Genomic DNA, 7,642 nt, shown 5'->3' with positions numbered 1-7,642 from the left:
TTATGTAAGAGTGGTGTAAAAGTTGTACTTAAATCGGACCAGTTAATCTTGTCCAAGAATTGGGTATTTGTAAGAAAGGGATATGCTACTGATAACATGTACAAACGAAGTATTATTAATAAAGAAGTTTTTAGTTGTGCTTATATTGTTAATTCTTCATATTTGTAACATGCTAGATTAGGACATTTAAATTTAAATACTTGAAGTTTATGTTAAAGCATGGTATGATTTCATATAAGCATGATGATGAAAAGAAATATGAGATTTGTATTCAAGCAAAGATGACAAAGAAACCTTTTTCTAAGTCAGATAGAAATTATATTATGCTTGAACTTGTACATTCTGATGTATATGAATTGAATGGTGTATTAACTAGAGGAGGTAAAAGATACTTCATTACATTTATTGATGATTTCTATAAATTTACTTATGTGTATTTAATGAGAAATAAAGATGAATCATTTGACATGTTCAAACATTATAAAAATGAAGTAGAATATCAAAAGGTTGGGAAAATAAAGATCCTATGAAACGATAGAGGTGGTGAATATTTTCCTAATGAATTTTCCACATTTTGTGAGGAACATGACATAATATACCAAAATTCAGTTCCTTATACACCCCAACAAAACGGTATGGCTGAAAGAAAAAATAGGACTCTTGTAAACATGGTAAATGCCATGATCTTGAGTGCAGAGCTTCCTTTTAATTTATGGGAAAAGGCATTGCTTATAACATGTCATGTGCACAATAAAGTACCTTTCAAGAAGATTAAAGTATCTCCATATGAGTTATGGAATGAAAGGAAATCAAACCTTGATTATATCAAAGTGTGGAAATGTTTAGCCTTTTATAGAGTGGTTGATCCAAAAAGAATGAAATTGGGACCAAAAGCTATGAAAAGTGTTTTTGTGGGTTATGCTAAAAATTCAAAAGCATATAGGTTATTAGACTTAAACTCTAATATAGTGGTGGAATCAAGAGATGTTGAGTTTATTAAGAATAAATTCAATAAAGATTCCACGGATGCCTTGATAGCTACTCAAACACAACAAGGTGACTCTAATCCTAATACTACTTTAGGTGGTACTAAAAGGATTGAAAGTCATTCACCAAGTGAACAAAGAAAGAGTCAAAGGGTAAGAAAAGTAAAGGACTTTGGTCCAAATTTCATTTCTTATCAAGCTCAATTGTTCCTTGTTGAAGGTAATAAACAAGTGGTCCTAAATAAAATACCCATTGTGTGTTAACACAGAGAATGATCCAAAAATATTTGAGGAAGTTATGACTTCTAAAGATTCAGCTTTCTAAAAAGAAGCTATGAATGATGAGAAGGACTTAATATTATTCAATAATACTTGGGTCCTAGTGAATCTACCTACTGGTTCAAAACCAATTAGTTGTAAATAGGTATTTAGAAGAAAATATATTACTAATGGATAAATACAAATCTTTAAAGTAAGGTTAGTGGCAAAAGGCTTTAAACAAAAGGAATGAATAGACTACTTTGATACCTATGCACCGGTAGCTAGGATCACGTCTATTCGTGCGTTGTCAGCACTTGCATCCATATAGAAGTTAGTTATACATCAAATGGATGATAAGACATCTTTCCTAAATGGTGATCTTGATGAGGAAGTTCACATGGAACAACTTAAGGGTTTTGTACTTCCTAGAAATGAAAAGAAAGTTTGCAAACTAGTCAAGTCCTTGTATGACTTGAAACAAGCTCCAAAACAATGGCATAAGAAATTTGACTTAGTGATTTTGTTAGATGGCTTTGTGCACAATGGTGCTAACAAATATATGTATTCCAAATTTACAAAGGAATATGGAGTCATTGTATACCTTTATGTGGATGATATGTTCAAATTTGGTACAAATATAAAAGATGTATGTGAAGCCAAAAAAGAATCTTTCTTTTATGTTTTAAATGAAAGATTTAAATGAAGTAGATAATATTTGGGGAATCAAAATCAAAAGACATAGTAAGGGATTTGCACTGTGTCAATCTCGTTATGTTGAGAAAGTGTTTTAAAGTTTCGAACATCTTAATATAAAGGAAGCAAATACACATTTCAATCGGAGTATAAAATTGAGTGAAAACACTGGAAAAGCAATAGCATAGCTCAAGTATGCTAGTGCTATTGGTAGCGCGATGTATGCTATGCATTGTACAAGACTAGACATGTCATTTTCAGTGGGCAAACTTTCTAGATTTACAAGTAATCTAAATGTGGATCACTGGAATGCAATTGGTAGAGTTCTTGGTTATTTAAAGAAAACCATAAGTTTGAAACTCTTTTATTCCGAATTTCTAACTACGTGAGAAGTTTATTCAGATGCTAGTTAGATTACTAGTGTGAGTAATAAAAAATCCACGTCTGGTTGGATATACACTCTTGGTGAGGGGTGTCATCTCTTGGGCATCAAAGAAACAAACGTGTATTTTTCACTCCACCTTGGAATCAAAATTTATAGTCTTAGCGGCAGCAAGCAAGGAAGAAGAATGGCTAAGAAATATGTTGTTAGATATAGAGTTGTGGCCACAACCAATACCAGTCATTTCAGTGTATTGCAATAGTGAAGTCACCTTGGGCAGAGCATACAATAAAATGTATAATGGTAAGTCTAGACATATAGGTCTAACACATGATACAGTTTGGGTAACATCCATTGGAATGAAACTAAAACCCTTCTATTAAGAGAATCACCAATAGTGAGAACCCAACCTTAAGTTGATTTAATCTAAAGAGGTTTAAAGGGTAACAACAAACTATTAATGCGTGGTTAGTAAGAGCACTAATTTTGTGTCTCATTCAGGATGGATTAATGTAGACTGTTACGATGTAATTAAGGATGAGTTTTACACTCTTAATGAAGTTCAGAAAGTACAAATGTCTGTGTAACAGAGACATAAGAAGAAACTTCACCTTTGTGAACATAGAAGTGGTGTTGTTTCTAACAAGAGTAAAGGGTTTTCTCTTGTAAATGTTCACTAAACCAGGAAGAACACAAGCCATAATAGTGCTGACAACAATCGATTTCTAAATGTATTGTGGATGTTCTCATGTGTGTATTGTTTCCGATTTCAATACATAAGAGTTTTGGCTTTAACACCAAGCCACTATTAACTCTGTTGATTTCTTGAGCAATTACACTAAAAGGGGGTTTAAATTGAAAGACGCCTTTCATTATGTTTGATAGAATATCAATCAAGTGAGACATATATTATTACAACCTAGTGGGGGATTGTTGTATACATATAAGTATATACAAAATAGGTTATAATATATATATATATATATATATATATATATATATATATATATATATATATATATATATATATGAAAAGGTGTCTATTGAAAGGACATAATCTTTCATATTTAATATATATTAAAAGTACCTTTTGATGAAAAATTGTCTATTGAAAGGACATAACCTTTTATATTAGATATTTATCAAAAGTGTCTTTTGACCAAAAGGTACTTATTAAATGAAAATGTACCTATTGAAGGGTTATAATCATTTGGGTATAAAATAGTGGTTTATATTCATTTGATAACCACTTTTTTCTTTTCTCTCTCAAAAGTTAGTTTCTAAGAAATATAAGAAATGTTGTAATTATTCTCTAGAACTGCTATCTGTAGAATCCAAGAATTTGGTTCTATCCTAGGGACAAGTTTGCGATAACACTTTAACAATAAGAGTGTGGGGGCAAACATTGTTTAAGGATAATAATTTTGTGCCTCAAAGTTATCTATTTTTCTATTCTTTTTTTGTGTTAAACTTGTTTATCCATCATTACTTTGTGTTATATTCCCAACATCGACTGCCGCCCAGCCCACCCTCTATCTTCAAGACTTCAAGAACTTCTCTCTCTCTCTCTCAAAAACTTAACTACTAGTCTTCTTATGAGCTGATCTGCTATGACATTTTTTGTCTCTCCTCATATGATAGTGTGATATGGTCGTGACTTGTGATTGTGTTCTTTTTTTTGTTTGGTTTATTATAGTGATTTCACTAATTTTGAGGTTGTGAATCTCTGTCTCAGAGACTGTTTTTTTTTTTTTTTTGTGTGGCATTTTTTATGCAAATATGAGTAGTGAGATGAGAATGAAATATGTGAGTAGTTGCGAGATTCAAGGGGTACCAACTGCGATAGAGTTTTCCCAATATGTAATTGTCGAGACAAGACCATTGACACCTCCTTAGAGATTGTGAATTGGCTCGTGCCTTCTGGAGGAAGCTGGAGGTCCCCCCTTCACTCATTAGTTCTTTTGCTGGAAATTTATGGCCTGTTTGGGAGTTTAGAGAAGGAGGAGAGTAGAGGGGAGTAGAGGGGAGGGGAGTAGTGGGGAGGAGAGTAGAGTAGAATGATTACCCTCCACCTTGTTTGAATGTTTTTATAATTAGTAAGGGGGAATGGAGTAATTAGCCCTTCCTCTTGTTTTTAACATTGTAATTTTATAAATATAATAAGGGTAAATTAGGTAATTTACTTTATCAATAATTTTATGTGCTCTACTCTCCCTCCAAATCTCTCCAATTTGGGGGAATTAAAAATGAGGGGGTTGGAAGTAGTTGAAACCCCTTCAAACCCCTCCAAACCCCTCCCCCTCCTTCCTTAAAAAACTCCCAAACAAGGTAATTGAATTACTCCCCTTCCCTCTACTCTACTCCCCCTCCTTTTTTAAACATCCAAACAGGCCATTAGAGAATTAGCTAAAGACCAACTGCTTGAGTACTGTTGGGCACAAGTCCTCCACCCGTTAGAGCACCCTCTTCCTTTTTACCATTTGGTCCCTTTGGAAGGATAGAAATAAGATTGTTTTAGCGAACGCCATCCCCAACCTCAATCTCCATAAAATCTGTCTTAGCCAAGCCTTGGAATATTTCTATTGTGTGAGCAAATCCAAATAGATATCCTCAAAAGTTGCTATCCCATTCAGATGGACCAATCCATTGGTGGGGTGGCACAAGCTTAATACTGACGGTGCATCTCTTGGGAATCCAGGGAAGGTCGAGGGTGGAGGTATCATCAAAGACAACCAGGGAAAGTGGGTTAAAGGATTTTTGAAATTGATTGGATTTACCACCAGTATTATTTCTGAGCTATGGGCATTGAGAGATGGCCTAAGTTTAGCCATTCAACTGGGATTCCATCAGTTAGAAGTTGAGCTCGATGCCAAAGTGATTGTGGATCTAATCAACTCTGATAATGATCCTAACTAAGCTTATTCCTCTCTTTTGTATGACTGCAAGTCTTTTCTAGCTAGCTTCCTTAGGTTAGGGTGGCTCACATGTTTAGAGAAGCGAACAAATGTGCTGACCTTTTGGCTAAAAAGTGATGCTCCATGCGGGAAGACTTGGTTATTTTTTATTCCCCCTCTGTAGAATTTGGATATTAATGGACTGTATTATTGTAGACTTGTAGCCGCTATTATGGTCTTTGTGGCCAGTTAATTCTTTATATATTATCTCCTCTTAACCAAAAAAAAAAAGAAGAAGTTGTGAGATTAGAGTTTAAATTATAAAGAGAGAGTCAGAGAGTAGAGAATAAATAATAGGGTGTTATTATTATAGTGTTTGACTATTTGTTATTTGTTAATGGTGGGGGCAACAAAATATTAAATTGATAGCTTCATTTTAGTTTTGGGGGGAGGGGAGGGACCATGCATGTGTATGAGTTGAATATTTAACTATTTTTGAGACAAAAGGGTTAAAAGACAAATCACAAAGACAAAAATAAAAGAGAATATTTAATACACTATTGTAACTATTTTTGAGATAAAAAGATTAATAGAAAAATAAAAAAGACAATGACAAATACAATATAAAATATTAGCTGCGATTTTGCGCGGAATGAAACTCTTCTTTTATTATTTTTTTAGAACTCTTCTTTTATTATTTTTTTAGTGGGTTTAGTGTTAGGGACGGAATTAAGATTCAAATCTAGGGGAGGCCAAAATTCTTTGTTCAAGAATTTTAAAAAGTTAGAATATTAATACTAAAGGTTGACAATGATGTATTATTAGCATTTATTTTTTATTAATTTTTTTGTATTTTTTTTAAATTAATAATAGATATTATAATCAAGTATAAACTAATGCTAATAATGCATCGTTAAAGTAAATTTTTAAAAGACACTAACTGATCCAAGTGAGCAGTAGATCTTGAAAAAAATTAATTTTTTTCAAGGATTGAGTTAAAGCACCAACTAATCCAAGTTGCTAGTGACACTAATTGGTGTGTGGATGGACTGATTAGCAGCATAAGAGTTGTCTTTGTGACTATAGGGTGGAGTTACTTGAGAGGGACAAAAAACTCTCAAATGAGAGGTAGAAATTGGGTAGAGGTTATTGGGCTTTTGTGATTTGTTTTACTAGGATTTATAATTGATTTATTATATATATTTTTTAACTTAGACTGTGTCCAAAGAATTTTTATTATTATTTAAATATGTGTATTGTTTTGTAGATTTTCCTTGTTATTCGGATTTGTAAATTGTTCAAATGTTTAGCTAAATGTTTTTCTTGATATTCTTGGGACAACTAGACAAGGGGTGATTTGATAATTTTTTTCATTTTTTGTTTCATGAGTTAGCTTGTAAATTTTTTGGGAGAGGGGGGCCAAGTATTTTAGTTGTAGACTCAAAAGTATATTTTTTATGTTAATATATATACTAGGGAATTTTTTTCAAAGGTTGGGGGGGGGGGGGGGGTGGGAGGGGGGCATGGCCCCCCTTAGCCCTAAGGTAGTTTTGTCCCTGTTTAGTGTCATAATTTTCTATTCATTCATCTCTTCTAATGTCATAAATTTTAAAGGCTCACCAATCAAAGAATTTCCAATGGTGAAAAATTAGCAATTTAGGATGAACATCTGAGGCCAATAAGTAAATAAAAGTTGAAGCAAATAATCACAGAGACTCAAACAATAGCAATATATATATGAACAAACTTGTTTGTGTTTGCTTTGCTAGAAAAGTAGCGTGAGAAAAAGAGAGAACCTTTGTTCTTTGTCTATTTTCTGTGAGTGTTACTAACATGCCTTCAATTGATTTGCAAAAGCTATACCTATCCACACACACAAAAATTGATTTGCAAACTCTATGTTGAGCATCTCTCCTACAAATTTATGGTCTTTTGTTGATTTTTTTTTTCTATCAATTTTTTAGGAAGGGATATTTTGTAGAAGGTTCAGTTTTTTTCCCGTCTTTTTGTATATTGTGAGTTAAGGTTGTGTAATCATTTGAACGTGACTTAGTGAGAGGTATGCATGGAGGGAACTGGTTCAATTTGAATTGCTTATATGTAGTGAAAGAGAAGTTTATTTATAACCAAGGATTTTGAAGTTTATCAATACATTTTAAATTTAAAAACGTATGACCAAGGACTTTGAAGTTTATCCATTTGTTTGAGATTATAAAGTAAAATAAAATAAAAACATGCTTAATTTTGATAGAATGTTCTTTCCCCATTTTCTTTAAAGAAATGAATGTAATTGAGGTATATTTATTTTTTTGGAGTAGTTGAGTGTTACGGACCCAGTGGTTCCTAATGGGGATGGATAAGAATTGTACGGAAATTGACTTAATTCAAAGTAGTCACCCTCTATAGAGAAATATTGGGAAAGAGAT

The sequence above is a fragment of the Castanea sativa genome, chromosome 4 (genome assembly GCF_040712315.1).
Source record: "Castanea sativa cultivar Marrone di Chiusa Pesio chromosome 4, ASM4071231v1".
Taxonomy (NCBI): domain Eukaryota; kingdom Viridiplantae; phylum Streptophyta; class Magnoliopsida; order Fagales; family Fagaceae; genus Castanea; species Castanea sativa.
The sequence above is the reverse complement of the archived record's forward strand: the minus strand, read 5'-3'. Positions refer to the sequence as shown.